At 39.2% G+C, this 27,608-nt stretch overlaps 1 protein-coding gene across 2 annotated transcripts in view; it reads left to right on the top strand.

Annotated features, from left to right (window-relative positions):
• Nucleotides 1-27,608, top strand: part of LOC135700108 (MOXD1 homolog 2-like) — a 618,927-nt gene that overhangs the window by 74,658 nt on the left and 516,661 nt on the right. The gene's annotated exons all lie outside the window — the stretch shown is intronic.

The raw sequence follows: 27,608 nt of genomic DNA on the forward strand, positions 1-27,608 counted from the left end.
TTGGTCCCAGCCCATGTGTTTTGAATGGGTGCGATATCCTACGCAGGTGTGGAAGCTGCCTTCCTGCACATTCGATTGCCATCAATGGATGACAATCGATGTCCGTCGATGATTGGCATTAGATTGCGGAACAGAGACCGACGTTAAATAAAAGAAAGAAGAATAAGAAGAGCTGATAATGTTGTGCTTGTGTGAATTCTGAAAACAGCTAGCATTGATTTCTTAGCAATTACATTTCTGATCAGAAATGCTTTAATTTACACAAAATTTAAGAATTTTAACGAAATCACACATGGTCATATGATAATTATTTCATAATTTTATTTTTGCGCGAATGTTGTTCCACCGTTTGTGTTGCATGAGAGAGACGACGATAGAGCATGAGAGTACGAATACAAACAGATTGTCACGCCTGTGGGGAATGTGGGGGGGACGTGCAATCATATCATCCTACTGATTATTCTTGTTTGAAATTGGTTCCTTAACTACGTCAGCTTTCCTGAGTTTGAAATAATGAAATACTTATTTTATTTCAGTTTGCAAACCAAAAAAAAAACTGTATTTGGCACATCAAGATGTTCGGATAAAATAGCATACATTCGCACTTAAAAATATCACTGAATCTCGAAATATGTATTTTAATTTAAACAACTGTGCGGTAAAATTTAGGGTATCGATATTTCTAGGTTTTTCGTACAATAAAGAGAAAAAAAAAAATCAATAGGCATAAGTTATTTTTATAAGACCTATAGCTTTTTGAAGTTATTTTCACAGAGTTAAGCATGTCAGACCACCTAAAGAATGTTGCTCAATACCGTTCAATACACTAGCATCATCCTTGCCAGTGCTCTTCCCGGAATGACCTTTAACGAAAAAAAAATCTTCCTCTAGCAGTTCCTTAGAATTCCAATAAAATTTCACTCCGTTCATGTCCAGTGGCTCTTTTGCCTATTTAGATATTAGCATACTTTGCGTAGACTTCCCGGAAAAGCTTCTTTGAATATCGTGTGGGATCCGAAGAGAGCACACGAAAAACGGCGGGGATGTTCTCGCATGTATCCGAATGGATAGTCCTGTTCTGCCACCTAAGGTAGGTAGGTAGATTTCTTATGGCTTGTTTACGTTTGGAACCAGTTATGCGAGGTTGGTGACGATTGTTCGTATTTGACAGCCACACTCCACACCCCTGTGAGTGTAGTAAGAATCGTCAATCGTTTCAACCTCTGCGCACACCAGCATAAAGTAGTACACGGCGAATGAGAACGACCCAAATTTGAGTTTAGTTCACTCATAATCGCCAAAAGTGCAGGAACTCAGCGATGAGTAATTTTGCCTCATGGTTTCCTATGAAAAACCTTAACAATCTGCCGGAAAATGAGGAAGGGTCGTTCTCATTCGCCGTTTATAAGGCTTCATTATGCAGAACTCTACACATGAAAGCCTGCGCTTCGATGAGGATGACAGTTTTATCAGATTCTCGTGAAGCCTTTTCGTGGTCATTGAATACCAAATATAGGAACTCTTTGGATAGATACGATACGTGACAGGATAGTTTATACAAATTCATCCAGCACGGAGTCCTGCCTGCTGTCATCGGAGAATCACGTCGATCTTCTCCTGTATCCGATTCAGGATATCTTCTCACAGAACTTTGAGAAAACGGTAACAGAAGCTCAAAATTAATTCACTAGGAATTTATAGTGAGCTAAGTTATTGTTCGATATCGTATTTAACGATAATGGCCATAAAGAATGATCCCGTCTTTGACAAAGTTGTTCAGTTGGGTGAGAATTATCTGATGACGGCAAGAAACGTGTTCAACGCTTCATTTCTATAACGCCTAGCTAGACTATCAGCAAGAAATGATAATGAAAAAGAAGCACGCTTAGAAGGAAACGCTGGCCGTGGATCTTCTCGTCGTTGCTTTGCTCATCGCTTTCAATGTAAGTAACGTCGATTTTCTAGTTAAACGAAACCTCATTATGGCTTTCAATCCCCTTTCACGAACACTCTATCACCGCTCTTTCAATCTGTTTAAAATGCTTTATGTCCCGTTTTCGTTAATTTTTTTTAGATAAATATGTGGATGGAAGATAAATTAAACATATTACGTGTAATCTTCAAGTGTTTTTACGTGAGAAATGCTTTAAATGTGTTATTTAATTTTCCGTCATATACGTCATGAAACCTCTGTTGATGTGTTTCATGAAAAAGAAAACTATCAAATTCGAGCGCTCTTTCGCTCATCCGTTTTACCGAAGCTTGAATGGAAGACCAATGGAGCGACGGGAGAAAGAGAGACAAGCGAATGATCATTTGTTTGTGCACGCCGACTGAGGTTCTAGAATGCTGCGAAGCTGTTCGACTTTAACAGAAAAAGAAAGCCAAAAGTCTCTTCGTCGAATCGACTTGGTCGATTGAAGCTGATATTGTGACACCCTGGTTGCCGACCATGTAGATCTATCTCACCTTTGGTAGTGTTGTTTAGTTGTGTAAGACCTTTTAGATGTCATATAGGGCAGGTGTACCCGTTATGGGGAATTCTAAAATTCTCAAAGACTAGAGCACACCAAAATTGGCAAGCAAAGCCATAAAAATAACACCGATATGATTTATATAAAATGAAAACTTTAGAATGATATTTAGTATCGTTTCAAGTAGTCCTAATCGACACGAAAAAAAAAACAGTTTGCACTTAAATTTTATTTCAAAAATTGCAAAATACAGTATTTTGCAAAATTGAGCGTGGATAATTTTTTGAAAAATTCTGACTAATATATTTTTTAATCTTGGTTGGTGGTTAAACAGATGTTTATTAATTTATCGACTTTATTGGAATAACCTGTATGATGTTAGATTTATTTTTCTGTTAAATACACGATTTCTAACTTTTCACCTAGTGGACGAATTTTAGTAAAATTAGTGGCTAATTTTAAATGATCTCTATAATTACTAAAAATCAGCAAAATTTCATAAAGTTAAGTTCATAAAGGGTGTCCACGATGAAATTGCCACACTATGAAATTGCTCTAACTTTTTAACCGTTGGGTAGAATTTAATGAAAATTTGGGTGGATTTAGTTCATAGTGCATTATTTACATCCTGCAAGTTTTAAAGTCCTGTGATCAAAACTCGCGGAAATGGAGTCGAAAGAACAGCTCGTGCGTGATACAATCTTGCGCATTCATCACGAGAACAAGGATCTCTCGCATCGTTCCATCGCTAAAACGTTGGGAATCGCGAATTCCACGGTGTCGTGAGTGATTAAGCGGTTCGAGGAACGGTTGACCACCGATCGGAAGCCCAGAAGTGAAGGAAAAAGTATTCCGTACAACACCAAAAATCACAACCGCGTAGTTGGGGCCTTCAACCGAAATCCGAACGCCTCCGTTAGGGATGTGGCTAAGAAGCTGCACCTAAGCCGAAGTTTTGTCCAGAAGGCCAAAACTAAGGCTGGGCTTCGAACGTTCAAGGTACAAAAGGCCCCTAATCGCGACGAGAAGCAGAACAAGTCCGCCAAAACCCGTGCCAGGAAGTTGTACCTCAACATGCTGACGAAAGTTGAATGCTGCATCATGGACGACGAAACATATGTGAAGGCCGACTTCAAACAGATCCCCGGCAACCTGTTTTTCACGGCCAAGGATAAGTTCAGCGTTCCGGAGCATGTCCGCACTCAGAAGATGTCCAAATTTGCGAAGAAATTCCTGGTTTGGCAAGCCATCTGCACGTGCGGGAAGCGGAGTGCACCTTTCGTGACCCAGGACACGATGAACGGACAGGTGTACATAAAAGAGTGCCTCCAGAAGCGGCTGCTTCCTCTCCTGAAGGCCCACAACGTCCCAACAATCTTCTGGCCGGATTTGGCCTCATGCCACTACTCCAAGGACGTGCTGAAGTGGTATGCGGACAATAAGGTCAATTTCGTGCCGAAAATGTTCAACCCTCCCAACACTCCGGAGATCCGCCCCATCGAGAAGTACTGGGCGATTATGAAGCAGCACCTTCTTAAACGACCTAAGGTAGTGAAGACAGTCGAGGAACTGAAGAAAGTATGGGTTTACATGCAAAAAACGGTTGATTCACAGGTTGTGCAGAATCTTATGGCCGTGGTTAAGGCCAAGGTGCGGGCATTTGCGTATGGACTGTAAATAAAATACGAGTAAAATGGTAAAATGAAGTTTAATAGTTATTTCTCAATCCCTGAAAATTTGATGGCAATCGGATGAAAACTCGAATTTTGCGAATCAATTTTGTGTGTGGCAATTTCATCGTGGACACCCTTTAATATTTAAAAATATTAAGTTTTTTCAAAGAATAATCAATAATTGATAAATTTATGATGATTCAGCAACCTGAAATTCAGAACCGTTTTTCTTTAAATTGTTCTTTTAAAGCTTTTTTTTTCTCGATTTGTTTTCCATGCCTAGCCCAATGCTACCGACGCCAGGGAGGCAGCTACCACATCTTAAGCCTACCTATTGACCCATCAACTCATGAACCGGGGACCAACGGCTTTACTTTCCTCAGGCGTGATCAGAGATGTTATGCCTCAGAACATCCCGGCGGCGCCGACTGGGATTGAACCCAGGCCTGCTGAGGTGCGCTGTGCTTTTAGAGCTGCAACATATTGGGGGAGCAATTAAAAAAAAAAAAAAAAAAAAAATTGACCTCGTTACGAAATGTGGTCAGGTTTTGACCACTTATAACTCTGTCAAGAGCGGATGGATTTTAATTCTAAAAAAAACCAATCGATTGGAAACTTTTCTACAAATCTGCTCAAATGAACACTTCATCAATTTTCTAAAGGTCACTTTTGAAAATTACACATATGTTCAACTGCTGCAATGGTGATCAAAATTATCACCGATTGCCTGCAAAAAGCGATTTCCCTAACACCGATCTCAAAATCGTATTTCCATCCGGTCTCGCCGAACGGTGCTTATTCAATCGCCGTGTGTTGTGGTGTCCAGTCAGTCGTCATCATCAGCAGCAGCAGCTCAGTGCTTTCGGCGCATGGCGTTGAACATTGTTCTCCAGTACATAACGAGAGTCTGTTCACCTAAAGCCTAGTATACAGATTGAAGCGAAACGAAATTTGAAGCACGCAAAAAATCATGAAATTTCGCTAGCGAAAAAGGTTTGTGGAACATTTTCCAGTTTCCTTTTTTCGCAGTTTACAGTTCATGTGAAACAACTTCGATCAGTTTACACCTCCAGTGAAGGAAAATCTGACAGATACGCTCTTTCTCGAAACGTCAAATTTTCGCTTATCTGCTGCTCTTTTCGCGAGCGCTGGATGCGTGAAAAAGTAAACGTAAGCGAAAAAAAAATGCGATCCACAAAATTCGATTTCGCTGGATCGTATCTGTTTGCAGTTCAGAGCGAAGTGAAATATTTCCCAATCGCGTTTTTCACGCAAGTGAAAAATGTAGTATTTTGTATGAGATTTTCGCTTCGCTTCGATCTCTATACAGGCCTTAAGAAGGAGGAAGAAGCCGCACCGCTACTGATCGGAGTCAGTAGCTCTTCATGAATCGCTGTGGGCCATCTATGCCAAGCGCGTCAGCCTCCAACAACATATAAATTTTCGCTTTTTTATGATCTATCGAATAAACCAAAAACTACGTGCATTTTGTGATCAAAAAAGCGAAATTTTGTCATCAGAAAACGAGGCGTTTCCATGATGGGAAAAGTGGTTTCCCCAAAACAGTCGCCGAATATTTATACCGAGTACGTAATCCTACGTCAAAGCTGCGGGCGTGTCTTGGGTACAACCTCTTACTTTTTTTTTCTGAAATATATGAACATCAGTTTACTTAATTATGAGGTAAACTGTATAGATTTTTAATAAATTTTTTCAATTTTTTTAGAAATTATCCGTTCATTATATTTCCACTCCATTTTCCATCACTGTGGTTGACTGTGATGATTGCAAGTGCACCGTCGAACTGAGCGCGGAAGCGCCCATTTTTCCACTACTCGCATCTTAATTTGTACCCGTTCTGATTCAGTTCAAAGTGCTTTGTTTTTCCGGCGAAATGAACGGTTCAATGAAAATGAAGCCCACTACAAACGAATAATGAGCAGCAACACAGCGCTGAGCCGAACCGGACATGACCGGAAAACGGTGCAATAAGAGGTTTATTAATTCAATCAACCGACGTCGACGACCCACGATGCCAGGGCAAAGTTGAGTAATATGATTTAAAGTTTTCCAGCTGGGAAATCCCCTTCGAGCAGGAGATTTTGATTAATATATGGTGCAAATTGGGAGATTAGGAGTGATGGTGATGACTAAGCGTAGGCATCGGATGAACGTTAAAGCCGAGATGATCCCCGACGACAAAAGATTGAACAGATTGGGCAGATCCTTCGCGCTGGGTGTTGTTTCAGATTTATGGTTTTAATATTTATCGAGCCATAAATTGGGATCGTCGACCCAAACGAAAAAAAAAAAACATGAGTAGGTTATTTCGATACTCACATATTTACACCACTCAACCTCTAGTGCGGAGGATTCTTGGGCGAAGCAAATCGAGACATTCGGCAGGCGTGTGTGATAGACGCATAAAATTTTCCTCTCATGAATAAAGTAATGCTCGTTTGTGTGGCTGGATGCCGAGAGAACATTATACAACATCTTTTTATTAGACCATCGTCGTCGGTTAGATCTTACAGCGCGCTGACAAAGCCGAAAACAGAATTTTACCCCGTAAAGTCAGCTCGATCCGACCGTATATGGCTGCCGTCGTAAAATGTTTTAATTTGATTTAATTCACACGTAACTTATCTTATCGGCAGCCCAGACCAGAAAAGACAACTCGCTTCACAAGTGACTTCAAATTAAACACGAATCGGGGAAAGTTTTCCTGCTTTGTTGGCAAAAATTTACTACACTGTCAGCCATCGTAACTTTTCCCGACAACTCAACTCCCGGCCGTAATCCCGGCATAGTGCGGGGAGTCCTTAAAGCCTTCAATGACGCAGTCGACTGGCAGCAAGGCGCGTGATAGCAATCTTAATCCAGCGAGAAATGACATTAATAATTCGCTTCATCACTCCTCAGTTCCAGCAGCAGTAGCAAGCAAAAGCATCGCTACCTACGTAGTAGATGTAAAAGCTTAAACGTCGACAATCATATGCGTGAACAAGAACGAGGCGGCTGAGGTCCCACAATTCGAAATTCTGGTCGGAGGGTGGTGTGGCATAAGAAAAATGTCGACGCGACAAGTTTTCCACACTCCCGGGCACATTCAACTCGCTGGCAGCAGATGTAGTACGAACGGTCGTCGGTCGCTGGGTGAGTGCATTGTAGGTCGTAGGATGCGGATGCTCGTAGCAAGGACTCCGCACACGACCTTCATGCCACGACGACACGATGGTGGTACTCCTGCGAAGAGGAGCGTGGAAAATTTATATTTATTATGTACACACACACACATACAAACTTCACTTAGAACGGGGCAGAAGTTGGTGTGACTCGGGTGCAAGGTTGAGGATGAGAGGGAAACCACCGTTCACCATCAACAACCGCGATGTTGTTGTGCTTATGTTGAGTGGAGAGTGGAAAAAAAGCTTAACAGGGCTCTACTATTTTTGAGTCTGAATGCCATCTACTCACTCACTCTTTCGCGGTGAGCGTTGTTTTGAAATGTAGAGAAAATAATTAAAATAACTCCAGTAGTTTGGAAACTATCGTGTGGGTTCGGAAAAGTTTGTTGCAGCAGTAGTTTAAAGTAGGGCAGACATTGTGGAACAGCTGTATCATTATTCATTGTTGGTGGTTTTGTGGAGAAAAACAATACCGACACTATTTAGTGCTGAACGTGAGGCTTGGAGACTTTTTTTTGGCACGCCATGGATTGAGCTTTCAGATGATTTGTGATGCACGGTTCCAGTTATTTACCTGTATGAAATCTTTTCTTTTCTCATCAATGAAGCCTCATAAAAGCTGAAGCTGCCGTAACTTTTCTGGATGCTACAGGTTGATCTAATATTCTAAAATATCCAAATAACACTGAATGATAAAGTGGAATTTTTGTTTTCTAGGACGGAGCAAAAGTAAGAGGTTGTATAAAAGACACGACCGTAGATTTGACGTAGGATTACGTACTTGATGTCAATATTTGGCGACTGTGTTAGGGGAAACCACTTTTTACAGACAATCAGTAATAATTTTGGTCACCATTGCACAATCTTTTAAATTTGTCAAACCTCTTAACGGAATTCCTTTATGAAGAGATTTCAGACGGTTGGTTTATTTCCTTTAAATTCCGTTATAAGTGCTTATATTTTGACAGATACGATATGATTTCGTCTACAACTTGCATACTTCATCAGTGCCAAGTACTCAACACCACTGAAGAATCCATCTTTTATCTACGAGTTAAATACTAATCAATAGGTACTAAAATCAGCAGGTATCCACTGCCATGTCACAATTTACCTAACCAGGTACCTAAATTTAGTCTCCAACAGGTAGAATCATGCTACGATGTGTGGTTTTAGGTGGCATGCAAAAGAGTCTCGAGTATCTGTTTCCTTGATCTCTATTAAGCAATGTTGGTGGATTATGTTTAAATATTTCTAAACTTTCTGCTACGTCTAGTTTCCAAGGTGAAGATACACTCCACAGGATATTAATGTTATTATTTGTCAAATTGTACCCCTTTGTAAAGATATGTTCTGCCACCTTGGATTTAAATTCACAATGAAGTCCTTTATCCATCTCTTTGTTAGCCTTTTTTACCTCTGCGATTTCCTTAAACCTTGTTTCCAAAGTCTTTTTCGTCTGACCCATGTAGATATTATTACAATCTGAACAAGAGTTGTTGTAGACACCGGCTTTTCCTTAGACATTTATTGAATATTTTGTTGATCCTAACAGTGACTTCAGCTGATTTGTCCTGCTCCTCAGTACTAAATCTAGGCCAAAACTTTTAAATTTCGAACTCAATGGTTTGTTAACGTTTCTGTCCAAATTCACCGCTACACGTTTTAAACCCTCAGTTAAAGGGTGATACGGTCAAAATTTGGTCAATATCAACTTGACGTATTTCTTTCAATTTTGCATTTAAAAAACCTGAACACCCCTCATTTTGAAGGTGTGTGTGTGTAAAATGTTGCTCCTATTTTGATTTTGGAATTCACTCTTCAGTTGTCAAAATGCCGTCCAAGCAAGAAGAGCAGCGTATCAAAATTTTGCTCGCGCATCGCGAAAATCCGAGCTACTCGCACGCAAAGTTGGCAAAATCGCTAAAAGTTGCCAAATCAACCGTTACAAATGTAATTAAAGTGTTTGGGGAACGTTTGTCGACAGCCAGGAAGTCTGGATCGGGGGGAAATCGAAAACCGGAAGCCGCTGAGACGACAAAGAGAGTTGCCGGTAGTTTCAAGCGAAACCCTAACCTCTCTCTCCGAGATGCCGCAAATAAGCTGGGTGTATCGTCTACAACCGTGCATCGAGCCAAAAAACGAGCCGGACTATCGACTTACAAGAAGGTAGTGACTCCAAATCGCAATGATAAACAAAATACGACAGCCAAAGCGCGATCCCGGAGGCTGTACACGACGATGCTGACGAAGTTTGACTGCGTGGTAATGGACGACGAAACCTACGTCAAAGCCGACTACAAGCAGCTTCCGGGACAGGAGTTTTATACGGCAAAAGGAAGGGGAAAGGCCGCAGATGTTTTCAAGCACATGAAACTGTCAAAGTTCGCAAAGAAATATCTGGTTTGGCAAGCCATCTGTACCTGTGGCTTGAAAAGCAGCATTTTCATAGCTTCCGGGACTGTCAACCAAGAAATTTACGTGAAAGAGTGTTTGAATAAACGTCTGCTGCCTTTCCTGAAGAAACACGGTTGTTCCGTACTGTTTTGGCCGGATTTGGCATCTTGCCATTACGGTAAAAAGGCCATGGAGTGGTACGCCGCCAACAACGTGCAGGTGGTTCCCAAGGACAAGAACCCTCCCAACACGCCAGAGCTCCGCTCAATTGAGAAATACTGGGCTATTGTCAAGCGGAACCTAAAGAAGACCAAAAAAACTGCTAAGGGCGAGCAGCAGTTCAAGGCAAACTGGCTTTCTGCGGCGAAGAAGGTGGACAAGGTGGCTGTACAAAATCTGATGGCAGGGGTCAAGCGTAAGGCCCGGCAATTCGGATTTGGAAAAGCGGAAGCCTAACTGAATATTTTTCCTGAATTTTATACTAATTGAACTTGAAAAAGAAATTTAATTTGATTTTTTAAATAAACGATTTCACCGATTTACACGCGTTTTCCCTTGACCAAATTTTGACCGTATCACCCTTTACTGGTGTAAAAGTTGTCGAAGTACGCTTAAAATGATCCCTTATTATTTTATCGATGACTGCTTGAATTGTTTTATTCCTGATACCCATTAAGTCTAATGATTTGAAAAATGTGAGCTATTTACTTTGATTTGCCTGTATCGCTAAGAGGAAGAGTTTGCATCCTGTGAATCATGTGGTGAAAAGGGCCATTTAGTGTTGATGGGAATGGTTTGAAGTGCTTGGTATTACTCTCTTTGTATTTGTTGGTTTCCTATAGAGAAGATCTAAGAAGGAGAGTTTGCCGTCTCTCTCTTTTTCGTGAGTAAATTTGATGTCCTTGTGAACGTTGCTTATGGCCTCCAAAGTTTTTGATAAATATTCCCTTTTGAAAATGCTAAAAATGTCATCCACGTACCTATACCAACCTTTGGGCAACACATTCCTATCCTCCAGAGTATTTTTTAGGTTAACCATGAACAATTCACATAAAAATGGAGAAATCGGATTGCCCATAGGAGCGCCTTTAGTTTGTTTATAAACATTTCCTCTGAAAATGAAATGATTTTCCTCCATACAAAGACGAGTAAGCTTGAGATATGACCGAACTTTGATTTTCCAAGTAGAATCCTCACGTTGCTTCAGAAGTCAGTCCTCTAAAAGGCTGATGGCTTCCTTTACTGGTACACATTTGGAAAAAGTGCTGTGACATCAAATGAAACCATGACTTCATCTTGCCGAATCTCTCCTGATGCCTGAGGTTGATTTGCGAATTCCTGTGTGCTGTTAACTGAACGAGTGGTAAACGGTTTCGGCATATTTTGAAATTCCTTTACTAGCCATTTGGAAAGCTTATTACGCGTATCTGTCAACAGTTGGACATTTGTGTAATTTTCAAACACTATTCATTTTAGCAGCTTTGCTGAAAAAAATCCAATCGATTGGCTTGTTAAGAATTTAAATCTATACGCTATTGACAGAGTTATAAGTTGTTAAAACCTGACCACTTTTCGTAATGCGGTCGTTTTTGGCTTTTTGAAATTGCGACCCCAATATGTTGCCGAAAGACGTAATCCTACGTCAACATTAGCATATTTGAATATATTGTGGTCTCTTGAGTCCATGTCTAGAATATACTTATGCCCTAACATTCACGACTGAAAGAATCATCTAAAGCAGTGGTTCCCAATCTTTTCAGCTTTGCGACCCCCTTTGTGAAAAATTGGGTGTTCTGCGGCTTCCTGGAAAATACCTTGTATAAATTACGCAGAGATGAATAAAAACCATTAATTTGATCTGTTAGTTATTCGTTTTATTTCAAAATACTATGCTAACAACAGCCAACAACTCGTTCAGTACGATTGTTGTAGATCTCAAATCTAGTTACGATGCTGCGTTTGTGATCAAGCCAATCTCATATCTTGTTCAATATGTTCAATCTGTTTCTTGTCATGGTTTTAATGTGGAGAAGAGTTGAAAATGCGCTCTGGGGCAAGGACATTCAATGTCTGCTAGGAGACTTTGGAATACGACATGGCACACCAGAACCACTCTGGTTCAAATCTTTTTCACAGAACAAATCACGAGATGAGGAATCATTTCTCAGGTCCAAATATTCATCCTGTGTTTCATCAAGACTTCCACATCCATTGAGGAATAAAATGGATAGCGGACTACATCAGCATCTTCTTGTATCAGCTCAGGGGAACACAGCTCACATTGATGATCCAGTGATTGTTAACGAGCAATAATTTCTGATTAAAGATCCGAATTTAGCTCGTTCGTTCTTTTGTCAGTCATACTGCAGAGTCTATGAAACATGGCAACATTTCCAATACTATCCTTTCGGGGCCAGTTTTGCTTGAATGCTTGAAGATCGTCTTTGAAGTGAATTAGATGCGGTTGCTAGTCCGCTGAGATTTACTTACTTACTGGCCCCGGGGGTTCAATTCCAGCAAATTTTGAAGCACACAAATTTATTGAACAAGCGAGACGCTTATGCCAACTTTCCACACTAAGATTAGCAATGAAATCATGTTCCCTTGAACTTCCAAGAACATTTTGATTTCGTCCTTCGATTCAAAAGTACGGTTGAGAACATTGCCTTTAGAAAACCAGTGCACAACAGTGTAGAAAAGAAGAACAACGTGATCTGAATTAATTTGGTTGTAGAGTTCTTTGAATGAACGAGTGTTCAGAGCTCCCGATTTGACATAATTAACAATTTTGATGGCAGAATTAAGTACTTTTAACATTAGTTGCGGCAGAGTCTTGCTCTTGCCGACAAGGGTATATCAAACACCTGTGGCGTATGGAGCAAGCTCTATAATCTCTTTCTGAAATCTTGATTTTCTACCAAGCATTGCTAAAGCGCCATCGGTATTAACTCGACTTACTTTTTCCCACTTGTCATGTTTGGCATATTTTTTCAGACCAAACAAACCAAGACCCTCGCGGCCACCTTGACAAGAATTCGTGGACCCCCTGTAGGCTGCGGACCACTGGTTGGGAAACCCTGATCTAAAGCATGTCTGAATCGTAGTCAAACTGGCCGATAATATGCTTTAACTATGTCCTGGACCCTGTCGATCGTACCCACGATTGTGATCTCATACGTTCTGATGCGTAGCCGGTTCTTGTTCATAGTTTAAATAGATAAAAGTTTCTGAAGTCGATGAAGTGATTATTCTCGCTGATTTCAATCTACCGGTGTCCGTTCTTCAGCGGTTTTCTCTATTCTGAGCTACTGAACATCTAAACAGCTACAAAGCAGCTACGATACTGCAAATCGACGGTGTTGTGAACGAGAAACCACATTCTTTGCTTTATCAATGAACATGAGTGTGCCCCACAATTATCTGCTGCACTAGCTCCATTGGTGATGGATACCGTTTAATGATACTCGATCGAAATTACCAGGACTTACTCTCGAGATTTTCTGTTAAAAATAACCGTCAAACCTACCTCGAGCAACTACGAGCTTGTTCGACCTGCTTGTCACCCGTTTGACTCGATTTGTAATTTGATTTATTTTTGCAGCATAATGCTTTTAATAAAAACCAATTGTAGATTCGTTTCTTCTTGTTCTTCCCTGAAATCCTCGTGGTCATACGTCAATATCTCGATCGAGGTCAACCAGCTAGAACTTACTGGAACTAGAGGGTCTTTCCCGGGATTTCCGGGGACAGATTTCCCGGGAAATCACCGATTCCCGAATTTCCAGAATTCCGGGAAAATAATTCTCATTTCTCAGGATGCCTGACTTTCCCGGGATAAGACGAATTAATTTGCAAAACCTTGTCTAAATTTCAATTCAATATAGCGCAAACATGTTTTTCATTCAGTGTGCTGCAAAAATAAAAACAAACTCATTGAAGCGTAACCCAGGTGTACTTAAGTTCTCTAAGTAAAAATATGGACGTCTGTCAAAAGTAGTTTCAATCGAACCGTCAAAATGCACTGGTTTGCTCGATTGGAACAACTTTTTTTCAGTTTTGACAAACGTATGCAGCTTCCTGCTGCGAAATCAGCAGTTATGAAGTTGGTATTTGATTTCTATGAAGGCTAAAGTCGCAGAAACTCAAATTCAGAAACGGATTGCTGTGAATGATCTTCTTAGTTTGACGATGGGTGAGTGGACTAGGCAGAGCAATGAGCGATCAATGTGAATGCCCATTTCGGAGACGGTTCGTTCTACAATATTGGCTTCCCAACTAACATTTTCAGCTTTGTAAGCCAACTTTTCCAGCGTTGTGCTGTAAAGTAGCTGAAAAGAAGCTGCAGATACAGCTACAAGCAAAAGCTAGCAAAATAGTTTTGGAGAGCGTTTACTCAACTTTCTCACAACCATTATTCAATTTGTCAGTCGCACTGAATAACATCAGCCAATAAACGCTAATGTCACTTCTATACACACACTAATCAACTTTCAACTTGTAGCTGCAAAACAAAGCTAACAAAGTGAATATATTACTCATTTGATGGCTTCTACACAACCAACCACTCTTGCTGAATAACATAAACATCAAAAGTGCTTTTTCAACAACTAAACAACCTGTACTCAGCTTATAAACTGTGTTAGAGCAACTTCGGAAGCATTTTCACAGTCAACTAGGTTTATTTTTAGACGTGTGCAGTTTCACAGCTTTTATTCTGCTCTTTTATAACTAGTCGAGAAAAGTGATTCATGTGCACTACTATAAAGCCTCTACTCAGCGATTTTGTTTTAGAAGGGAATGTTGATTTGTTTACATAAGTTCAAAGTGTTGGCGTAGCACAGTTGGTAGTGTCAAGGTTTGCCAATGAGGTCGTCTCGAGTTCGATTCCAGGTTCCGGTGCAGGGTAAATAATTTGGTGATGATTTGTAACTAATTTCGATTAATTTGATTTCACAGCAAAATAAACTCAATAAATTCCTTCATAAAAAAGCTTAAACAGTATTTAACCCTGCTTCAATAGAAAGCTGTGTAGTGATTATTTGATAACCGGGAAAAGGTTGAATAAGCGCCTTTCAAGTTCACACACAACTAAACAGCAGGATAACAGATCCGAAAAAAATGTTGTTATCATAGAAGAAGCAAAACGACTGATCAAAGGATCCCCGAATCGTGGGCAAACAGATTGTAGTACTGAGAATACTCATCAACGTCGTCAGATGACAATGGAAGAAGAACTAGAGTCGGACATCATGGAAAACTCTAGAAATAAAAAAAAAAACGAATGCTGAAACAATGGACATCGGAAAGGTAGTTCACGTACCTCTCTCAATTTACATAATAGAGTACCTGACACTGCTGGTACCTCTATATATGCATTTAGATAAACATCCAAAGTCCCTCATGTTTTGCAGATAGAAGAATATGTAAAAATGGAGGAATTTCGGAAGTTAATCCAAATATATATAGACAACAGACATGTTTTACACTGCAATGTCCTCTGTAAACAATTAACGGAAAACATATAATGCGTAGTTTCCAGCAGATGCCACCGCAAACAACAGAAGTGGCATCTAATGGAAAATGAATGTCGAAGATTGACATTTGTCGTAACCCAGTGCTTCCATCGTAAAATTTGAGCTAGTTGGTTGCAATATGATAGGGGAAATGGATGTAATGTCGGCCTTAATGCCCCTAATTTGGGCCCATACATAAATAAAGCAATCGGCTAAATTTTCAATAGCGACCACAAATATCCATTAGCACCGTCCCAATGAGGCGTTCATCTAGATAAAATTAATAAATAGCAGATTTTTAGTGATGGGCCCAAACTTAGATCCATAATAATTTCGGTTTCCGAAAAAAACAAAATCAGTTAGTAGTTAAGCGTATGCAACCGTGCTGGACTACAGAACTGCTGTTACCACCTCTTCCACTTCACCATTGAAACACGACTAAGGCTCTCGAAAAAACAAGCGACACCATAAAGGCCACAAACCCTTGCAAAAATGCTTTTGGGTGAATTTTGGCCTTTCGCAAACCCCGATATAGACAAGCGCACGCACAACTTGACGCTTTCCCCATAGCAAAGCGCACTTTTAATACCACAATTGAATCAGTTACCATCCCATGGCACAAATCAATATAAGGACATGGAATGTTTTAGTTCATCAGCTCATCTCAATTTTATAATAAGGCATAGTTAATAATTATATTGTTTTTTTTTCGGTTAAAACCTTTCTGAATGAAATGTGGAACCATTTATTAATCTTATATTTTCTTACTATTTTCAGGTACGTAATGCGCTCATCCCAACCACGATGATTACAGGTATCAACTTTAAGCAATTTATAATATCTATTATGGATGCAACGATATAAAAATTGTAAATGATGGACCTGTGCCAGCACACTTCCACTTCTACTTTGAAATTCATCAATTTCCTGCGCTGAAAATATTGAAGCCCATCTGTGCCAACTATAGCCAAATGCTGAGATCGTCGGTTTCAAGCAATACTGTCACAATTAAAAATATACCTCTTTTTCGTTTTATCGGTTAAAAGCACACACAAATTTAAAACAGTGCGAATTTAGATCTTCTAACTCTGTCATTTTATGCACGGTTTAAACACCAAATTTGTTTTAAAAATATGGAATCTGGGTCATTCCACCTCAAGTGGGTACTGAATTTAAAAAAGTTGTGGTTGATGTCACCGATTTGAGCCAAAATTGGCTTAAACGCTTATTTTGGCATTCTGAACAAACGCCTTTTTTGATTTTGCTATAAAAAGCACAGATCCTTCTGGGCTACAACCCTTGATTTTCGATTTTTTTTTTAAATTTCAACATTCAGAAGAGATTACTCCACAATAAAATAAGCTATTCGTGATCTTAGAAGGCCAATTTGAAGGTTTTTTAATTTTATTTCTTATAGGTGTACTAACGTTTTGTTTTTGTTATTGTAATTACAGTTAACAGGCTGATTACCGGCAGATATCCAAATTGTCAAAAAATGGCCAATTTTCATCATGGATGGGATTTTTTATTTCTTAATATTTTGGGCTCAAATGTTCACCACACTTTGGAAAACTCTTCTACTTGATGTGTTTCCAAGTGCAAATGATTCGGACAAATAGTTTTTGAGATATGACTAGACGAGTGAGTTGGAGCTTTAAGCTTGTCTGGTGGAAAATCAATGCTATATAATACGTTGTGCTTTAGAAGAACGATGAAATCAGATATATTAGCAGGTATATAAAATTTCTGTTGTGGATGACAGCTGCTACTTGAATAATACCAAAGACATCGTATCAAGAAGACTGGCAACTTTGCCAGAATCCAAGCGACAGATTCAGTAGCGCAACGCTTGAGTGAAGGTGGAAGTAACGCATAGAAAAATTAGAAAATACACTAACCTTTCTTCAGAGGATGTGATCTTTGCTACCAAATTCGTTCGAAGCATTTACCTTTGAACGGCAGATGATGCGATTGTACCTGTCTCATAACGTTCGTATTAGAAAATGGAAGAGTTGCCAGTCTTCTTGATATGTTGTCTTCGATAGTACCCTTATTTGAGTAATTAATTTATTATTTTGATACAATCTCACGAGCAAGAATGCTTTTTTTTATTATAGTTATAAAGAAAAATAAACGTTGTGTAAAAATAAAAAAACATATAATAAATATTATATAGCATTGATTTTCCACCAAAAAAGCTTAAAACTCCAACTCCCTTGAAAATTCATTTCTCAAAAACTATTTGTCCAAATCATTTGCCCTTGAAAACACATCAAATAGAAGAGTTTTACAAAGTGTGGTGAAAATTGGAGCCCAAAATATTAAGAAATAAAAAATCCCGGCAATGGTGAAAATAGGCCATTTTTTGACGATTTTTATACCTGGTGGTAGTCAACCTGTTTACTCTAGTTACTATAATAAAAACAAAATGTGAATACACCTTTAAGAGTCTACATTAAAAAATCTTCAAATTGACGTTCTAAGATCACGAATAGCTTATTCGGTTGTGGAGTAATCCTTTCTACAAGTTGAAATTTTTTTAAATCTCGATAATCCAGGGTTGTAGCCCAGAAGGATCTGGAACTTTTAGAGCAAAATCAAAAAAGGCGTTTGTTTAGAATGCTAAAATAAGCGTTTTGACCAATTTTGGATCAAATCGGTGACATCGACCACAGGTGGTGTACCCACTTGAGCTGGAATGACCCATGTATAAATTTATTATTCACAATGCAAAACATAACGAAAATGATTGGTGATGTAATTTTCTTTTACGTATTGTTATTCCAAAAAATAATTTACACTCAAAATAGTACAAGCTTGTGAGAAATTTCGATGTTTATGCCAACTATAGCTCAATATTAAACGAGAGGAGATTTTACGCGACAGTTAAAATTCAGAACGTTTTTCTATGTGGGGTGGGACGTTTCCGTAGACGGGAAAACCCATGAAATTTTTCTTAAATCGAAGGCACATATCAAAAAGAATGCATTGCAGTTAGAAATTGAATGCTGAGACGCCAAGGAATGTGTGACTTAAAGGTAGAAATGATTAAGCTCGCCTCTCGAAAAAGGGGTTGCCGTGATGTGTCACAACATCGACATGCAGTTTGTAGGTTCGGTATTAAGACAGTTAAAAATGGCATCTTTCATCTATACATTATACTGTATCATCAGTAAAATGATATCGCAAAAACGGTTAAATGCGCTACATATTATTGATATACATAATAAATAATAGGAGCTCTAATACACTTCCCTGAAGAACACTAAAACTATACCACGTGGGATTTAAATAGAATACAAACTCCCCCCCGGAGAACGCGCACTCGGTCTACACGAATTCTATTTACGTTAGCATTATTCCATTTATGCGAGGGAATCGCGTAAATGGAGTACACGTAGCATATGGGATTTGACCTAAAAGGGACCAACATGGAATATCTCGCAATCCTGGAAATATAAAAGGTTACTGTCTTGGGCAAAGTTGTTCAGTAGATCAAGACCTAATGGTTGGTGGAGTTCGGAATTTTCTCACTACGCGACGCTTGTGTGCATGTATAAGTGATATCCTTGTTACCTTTGTTACTAGCGTAACATAGGTATTAGAATCGATTTTCACACGTCTTACCGTCTGCGGCCGATAGCCATCCACACAAGCTATCTCACCTGTATAAAACATTCTCAATCGATAGTACCCAATCGATTCTCATCAAGACCTAATGGTTGGTGGAGTTCGGAATTTTCTCACTACGCGGCGCTTGTGTGCATGTATAAGTGATATCCTTGTTACCTTTGTTACTAGCGTAACATAGGTATTAGAATCGATTTTCACACGTCTTACCGTCTGCGGCCGATAGCCATCCACACAAGTTATCTCACCTGTATAAAACATTCTCAATCGATAGTACCCAATCGATTCTCAATTTCATCTAGGCAAGCTTTTTTCGATCAATATGGTTGATACGTGCATGTCGTTTAACCCCGGTTTGTTTTTTTTTAAGTCAGATGAAGGCTTATGGCTTTATGGCTTTAGGCTTTATGTTTAGTTTGGGCGTTATCATCAGAAGAAGAAATCGTACTCAAAATCGTGGAATGTAGGGGAGAATAGCCCATAATGGCCCCGTGCAGTTTTTCGGTGCTTTTCCATTACTAATTCTGGAAATATCATGTGCCAGAATGTTAGTTCAAGCACTGAACTAGCAATGCGTATTGTTAACTTCACGAATTGACAATTGGAAAGCTATGAAAAACAGCGCAGGGTCATTTTACCCCAGGGGTGCGTTTTGAACCATCCTACCCTACGTATTCCAATAGACCTTTTCGATGCTGAATCGTCTTTCTCTATTTATCACACATGTATGAATCGACGGTGTATTTTCCCACTAATCTGTTACCCTCTTGCTCGCACTCGTTGGACTTAAATGGTACAGTAGTGTGCGCCGATTAGACGACGAGAAGCTCTATAAGACCAGTCAGATGTTGTCCCTTCAAATTTGTGCACGGCCGATGAGATCAACACAAATAAAAGCCTCAATAATCTGCTGGAAAATGAGGAAAATTTACGAAAATTTTACACAGTCTAGTAGACCTAGAAAATCCAATCGTTGGTGTTATCACATTCTGGCATTTTTTCCTTGAAAAAGCGCGAAAAAACTGGAAAAACATGAATTATTTTTTTCTGAATTCCTGCACTTTTTGCGATTTATGAGTAAAGTAAAATCAAATTTGGGTTGATCTCGTTGGCCGTGTGCAGAAAGTTTTTCCACCTGTCTGCACACGTTATTTCTAAACAATCCAATTTTCAGTAAGTTCTACTCATTTCCATTAGAAGTAGGGCTAAACAACATAGAGGAAACTAGATTGTAACATCAAAAAGCTCAATACATCTGAAGTGGACGTTACACATGTCAATATATTCAAAGGAAGATAGTGTAACTGGCGCTTTAAACCTTGGTCTATACATCACACTCATTTTTAAAAATCACTATTGGAACTGCTACATCGTGAAAAAAACCTGGAAACTCTGACCGACCAGTCCCGTTAGCGTAGCTGTTGGGGGTGCCGCAGGCATTGGTGCCACATTTTTTCGAATTTTATTCTGTATTCTCGCGGAACATTTGAAAAGGGCCTATCCTTGGCCTCTCTCTTTGATTTACCACGGCACATAAACGAATTTCTCGCTAAGCTCACAAAACAGTTCGACAGAAGATGATGTTAGCTTTATAGTCGCTATATCCATAGCCTGGCGGAGAGAATCTCGGGAACCAATTGAGCTGTCAAATAGCTGTTTGACCAATTGAGCTGTCAAATCACGACCAACAACAGAAAAGAGCACATCAGCTATTGCGAACAAAACATTCGGAACCCGTTTTCTCGTGACTTAAGGCACACCTACGCAAACTAACACCATCTTTGGGCTGGGGAAAATTCTCCCTATCCTTTTTTTTTTTTTTTTTTTTTGTCTTTATTTTAGAGATTTTTAGCCTGAGGCTAGTTCATCTCTTATTCTCCCTATCCGATGATGCCGGTAATTTGCGTTCAATTGGTGAGGAAAAAGTAATCAACGTTTTGTTTATAAAACTTGATAGTACGTTTTCAATTTTTGGTCTACAATATATTGAATTTATTCCGCTTTTTGATAGATCGAAATTCTATCCGCCAGACTATAGTTTGGTTGCGCGACTATAGTTAGGTTGCGCCTGAATCAACACACTGAATGGGATTTATATTCGCGAAAGAGAAAATCGATGAAGAGAATCGGGTTGATTGATTATTTAACTTAATTAGTTCGTCAAATATTATTGCAATATAATAAGATTGTATATAATAAATTTGTTCTTAAAGTTTGTAGAGCACAATAAAACAGATTAAGTATAAAGTCATACAGCTCTAATTTAAGATTTGGACTCCAATTCAAACTAGCAATTGCTGTTTTGTATGCAGCAATTGAGCAGTGCAGAAACTGAGACCAATAAAAACGAGATTATACTGGGTAACAAAGGTTCTATATTCACCTGGCCGGGTGGATCAATATGGGTTTTTATGTCATATCTTGAAATCCTTGCCATCTAGGAAGTTGCTGTCTTCGGCAAAGTTGTTTAAAAGATCTAATCTATTCAAGATCTAATGGTGCTGGACAGAAGTTCCGAATTTTCTCACTATGCGGTGCTAGTGTGCTTGAATTTCTGCGTCCCTAGTTTGCGTTATAACTTGAAATCCTTGCCATCTAGAAAGTTGCTGTTTACACCTCAAGACAATGTAAATTCTTGATGATTTAGTAAAATCATAAATATTTGATGTGGGTAGAGTAATATTTAAACGGAATATCGTCAGGCATGAAACATCATTTACACTCATTTTGTGCATTCATGTACCGTTAAACGGGGTAAATTTGATTTTTTTTTTTTTAAATATATTCCAAATATTTTTTACAACAATGAATGTTTTTCAATTTGTTTAAACAAGTACTGAGGATCCTAGAGTCAATTCGTTAGTATTATGTTTAACAGAAGTTATTGCATATGCACTATTTTTTGTCTTGTTACAGTTTTTTGCTTTGGGGTAACTTTTATAATACTCGATTAATTTTGAAAAAATATGCTTAAAACTCACACCATATAGTTCAAAAAATATAAAACTTTGAATAAATTTATAATAAGAAACATCAAACGCAATAAGAAGACAGCATTAATTTTGGGATGGCTCTATCAGAAACACATTTGATAAGTGATTGTTTGAGTGCCTTTTCAAACAGGCGAAATCAATGATTTTTTTATGATATTTGGAAATATGTAACACAAACTTTAAAAACTCTATACGTTGTCAAACGTTATACCCTTAACTACAAAATGAACCCAATGTTTTAAATTGGAAAATAGTGCAGAAGGTAAACTTAGTCATTAAATTCTAATATCAAAGTTACCCGCATTATCAAAGATACCCCATTTTACGGTTCAATCATTTGCGTTTAACTTTTTTCATTAAGAGAATTCGTGAAATGATAAATGAAGTTTTGTGTAGATTTAATGATTAACTACAATTTTTGTAGAAAGTTCAAATCTGTATTTCTTATGCATGACGAATCAGAGTGAACACAACCCACAGTTGTTTTTTAGTGAATTTAAATTGCATTCACTTAAAAACAATAACAAGTTCTGCCCGCTCTAAATCGTCATGCATAAGAGATACAGATTTGTGTTATAACCAATAGTGATAGTTAATTATATAACCTACAAAACCTTCATACATCATTTTACGCAATTCTGTTGATGAAAAAAGTTAGAGGTAAATGAATGCACGAAATGAATTTAAGTTATTTTCCATGCCTGATCATTAATCTAAGCAGCGTCTTTGAGGTTTTATCGCCGTAACGCACACATATGCAGTGTTTGTTTGTTTACATACACAGCTAAAAAAAAGTAGTGTAAATTTCCGTTACTATGATGCACATAAATGGAGCGTCATATATCATACAAGTTTAGATTATAGATCGTGTAAATTTATGAGACATGTCATGTAATATCCCATATATTGTATGCAACTGTCCACTTTTGTTTGCAACATTTCTTGCAAGTTTCTAGTTTACGTGAAAAGGAAGTTTACATGTATGAATGTTTGCATGCATGGATGTTTACATCGCCTGTAAAATTCAGAATTTTTTGGTGTGTATATCTTATGCCTAACCAAGTAACATTGCAAGTTTTATCGAAGCTTTAAATCTTTCTACAAGTCTTAGTCACGATCTACAGAACGCTCAAAAAACCACAAGTGTTACATGAGTGGTGTTCTATTTATCCATTCCAATCGACATAATTGTTCAATACAGTTTTAAAACGCTTTAACAACGCTTCAAACTTCTCAAGTGCGTGTGAATAATGAGCAGTTCCAGGCAAAATAGCGAAACAAAATTCTAGATCATGTAATTTTTTTCAAAACGGCCTCCTTAAATTTTTATCAATTATTGAGAAGAAACGGCATTTTTGAACGAAACGTTGTCTGAGACAAAGTTGCAACCAAAATTTAAACGTTAACTTCTCTGTATTTTATCACCGAAACACTTCGTTGAATGTATTGGTCTTTCAGCTTCAATTTGATCTGATTTTCACAACTTTGTCTCAGACGTCATTTCGATCAGAAGTGTGGTTTCCACATGATAGTTTTTTTTTTTTTCAAAAGTGCCATTTTTGAATATTCTACAGAACCCAAAATGGCGGAAATCCAGCAAAAATGTGAATCATTGCCCATATCAAACAATTATGCAAACATTCAAAGTGTTTTTATGTTACGCGAAGTTTGCGGTTTTCAGAGTAGGTTGGAAATGCTATCTAACATGAAGCTTTAGTGTGATAATTTATTAGCTAGAGAATGATCTTAAAAGAGGGTAGGTGGATAGTTCCGTTAGAGTACGGCAGTATGAAAATTGAATAGAAGTTGAAAATGAGCGAAGGACCATTAATGTGACAGTACAAAGTCAAACGCACACCTTTTGCCTAACCCGTACGATGTACGCGGAGATTTGAAGTATGTCTTCAAATCTACAGGCAAAAAGTGTGCACACGCCTTTGCTCATTACTCTCTACTGCTGTGGAATAGTCCTAGAGACGTTTCATCACTACCTAAAGCCTCAAGTTGCCGAGAGCATTTCCAGTCGATAGTGAGCTAAAATGCAATTCCTCTTTACACAACTTTTGTGTTGCTCCTCTCGTCATGACCAACGTGGTCATCTCATAGAGAAAGCAGTGGGTGGTTGTTGCGTGATGTACCATCATCAGCATTGTTGGCGGCTACTCCCGCCTTGAGAGACGGCTAATGGCCCTTCGCTCATTTTCAACTTCTATAAAATTTTCAAGCTGCCATGCTCTAATGGAACTATCAACCTACTCTCTTCTAAGATCATTCTCTAGCTAATAAATTATCACACTAAAGCTTCATGTGAGATAGTATTTCCAACTAACTCTGAATTATGCAAAGTTTCATGCAAATCGGAGAAGGTCGAGCAACCTGTTGTTGTTCGGCAACCTTTCCATTTGAACTGCGTGTTGGTCAGCTGTTCTATTATCGGCAACTTGAAACCAGCAGCATTTTGAAGAGCGTGTGTTTAATTTTAAGTGTTTTGGAGAGAAAATTCAGTGAGTTTAACGTTGGTGGCTGAAAAAAGTGAAGGAAAAGGATATTTTTATTCCTCAAAAATCCAACCTTCAACACCCCGCTCAGCAGATTGTTACATCACTCTGTTTTCCACCTAACAACGACAATACAACCCTCTCCCAAGTCGCCCGTTGGTTGCGGTCTCTCGCTTGGGAAGTTGATTTTTTCCCGTTCAGCAGCTTTCTGCTCTTCACCAAAATACGAAGCACAGCTTTGACGGAACCTCACTTCCAAAAAAAAAAAAAAACAGCTCGTAAAGATGAATTTTTAAAAAGTGCCAGCCTAGCTTTTCCCCTTCGACGACGGCGGAGGTGGTCTCCGGAAGAAGGTCCTCCTGATAGCGGGCTTGTGCGAATTGCAAACTGCTTTGGCGAAAGCAAGGTTCAAGGTTGGGTAATGTTGGCCTTTCAAGGACGCACAAAGCTCGTCAAATTAATGTGCTCCAGTATCAACGCTCGTTGGCGGACGGTGGATTAGGCTGTGGATATATGTTAATGTGCTTGCGTGAGCGTAAGAGGTTACGAGGTCGTGTCAAGTTGTGAATTGTGTTGAATTTTCAAACGCCAACAGGTTGCTCTCGGCTGGGCACGACGAATGCGGGTAATTCATCTTCGGGACAGGAAATTTATTATCATTAACGTCATGTTAGCGCGTTAATGTGCCGGAAAATTCAAAAACTCTTCAAAACAATTTAAAACACATTTCCCCGGCCGTCGTCGGCGTCAACTGAATTGGGAAAATCACAATCTGCGCTCGAAAAGGAATTAATGCGCCACGGCAGACGCGGCTGAAGGCAAAGTGGTACCAGCACTTGTTGACAAGTTTGAATCCGATTCTCGGGTGGGGTGGAATTTGTCACAGTTGTATACAGAAATAAAAATATAAAAAAAATGAGGAACTACAACAACAATCCACTCGTCGTAAAAAGCATAAACTGCCACCGAAAAATGCTAACCATTCCCACCATGTCAGAACTCGGCCAGCCAGCGCCACTCATATCAGCGAGCGTTCAGAGTTAGTGACGATGATTATGATTTACGATTTTTCCTCACTTTTAGGAGGTGGCGAAAATGGGATGGGGGCAAGCTGTTGGAGAAAGGAAATGAGTCACAGAGCGGGATTTTTTTGCCTCGTTGCCTCCGAGGATGGTGTGTTCTGGTTTAGATAAAAACGGCATATGTTCTCCGCACATGATACTCTGGTGGTTTTTCAGTGCATTTTTTGTGACTCTATTTCAACACGTTTTATGTGCTCTTAGAAATCTCATCGAGGTTGTAATAATTTCGAAACGGCACCCATCATATGGTTGGTATTTTTTTTTTTTTTTGGCGGCAAGCGGCGGATGCAAGCAAGTGTTAGTAAAGAAATTTAGTTGAGTGGATTATAAACTTGCATCTCGACATGTCTTCGAGTTTTGGTAGTTTAGACTCCTAGAAAAACATTCAGCACTGTAGTAGTTATGTAAGCTACAATCAAGATCTATGCGAAGATTATGCAGGGCTCTAGGTTTCATTATTTTGTTAAACATTGTGCCAACAAACGCTCGAAGACGGATATAACATGGCCATTAGACAAAGTTAGAAATTCTCGCTCCACAGTGCACAAACGGATCCAAATCGATTCCTGATTAGTCTCCAAAAATGTAGACCCATTTGGTATAAAGCTGACTTGGCACAAAAGTTTGAAATTTCTATTGAAATTACTATGGGAAAACCCAAGGGGTAATCAACTTTGCACACTGTGCCGAAACACAACATGGTACACTATTCGGCTCTTTAGGACAAACGTTGGCAACTAGGAAACATCATAATATAAAACGGCATCACTGTCGAGAGTTGACGTTTTGCAAAGGATGACTGCTTTGCTTACTCCAATGGGCTACACGTTGGGTCAGATTCCAAGGAAAAATGCTGTGAGTATTGCCTGCACCTGTCTGCACCATGAAACTTTTATCTCATCCGATTCGTAGCGAAAATCCCACTGGCTCGTGTTCTTCCACACCATGGTCGGTCGAGAGTCAAGATGGCCAAAATGGGTTTCCTCCAGCAACGGTTGGTCAAATGCCTGTAAGATCGTCCAAAACGAAGGTACGGGGCGGAATTCGATCGGCGAACTGAATGGACAAAAATCCTCTGAACGACGACAATATTGTGCTAGCTGCGGATGATTTTTGTTATTTTTTCCTTGATTTGTTTTCCGTCGATCTTGATTTCCGTGGTGAACACCAATGCTACCGACACCAGGAAGGCAACTCCCACACCTGGAACCTACCTATCGACCCATTACCCATTAGATTGTTTTCACTGGTGGTACATTCGCCATTGGTTTTGATAGGTGGTACCTTGTGGAAGGTATCACATCTGCAAAGGATCGTGAACTTGATAGGTTTGAACGTGTGTAATTGGGTGATGGTAGGAAACATCACAATCTGCGATACGATAGGCTTGGGTGATGTCTTTGAGGTTGCGTAGTTTTGAGTTGATCCGAACGGTTTCGAGGTAATTGTTTCTAGGGAGGGATGGATAAGTGGATAAGTCTATTAACGTCTCTGATTTGCCCCGTAACGTGGGTAGATCACCTTTTCGTGGTACGTTACGGGATGTAAGATCTACCACCGATTCCTAGTCCTGACTACTTCAAACTAGGGGAACAGGATTTTTCAGTAATTCAAGGAACACATCTTAGTCCTTGTTACTTTTTTATGCCTTGTTGATAGTGACAAGACTCGGCTTTGTCTACCGAGGATGATCTTGAAACAAGGAAAAAAATGAGTTAGTTGTCTTCATCTATGTGATTCCTAATCTTCTATTCGTTGTTCCCTAGTTCCTGACTACTTTAAACTAGGGGAACAGGATTTTTCAGTAATCAAAGGAACACATCTTAGTCCTTGTTACTTTTTATGCCTTGTTGATAGTGACAAGACTCGGCTTTGTCTACCGAGGATGATCTTGAAACAAGGAAAAAAAATGAGTTAGTTGTCTTCATCTATGTGATTCATAATCTTCTATTCGTTGTTCCCTAGTTTGAAGTGGTTAAGACTAGGGTTCTGATGCATGGTCATTATCGGTGTCATACCTTAATTTTGTTGCTAAGGAATCCAATTTTGACTGACAAAGGGGCGCGCCTTTGGAGGGTGTTTCAACACTCCGAAGGGTATAAATAGCGGGACCTTTCAATTAGAGTCGGATCCTTGCGATAAATGCAAGAGTGGCAACTG

The sequence above is a fragment of the Ochlerotatus camptorhynchus genome, unplaced genomic scaffold (genome assembly GCF_037179485.1).
Source record: "Ochlerotatus camptorhynchus isolate MF236.1 unplaced genomic scaffold, CSIRO-AGI_Acam_v1.1 ptg000128l, whole genome shotgun sequence".
NCBI classification, from domain to species: Eukaryota; Metazoa; Arthropoda; class Insecta; order Diptera; family Culicidae; genus Ochlerotatus; species Ochlerotatus camptorhynchus.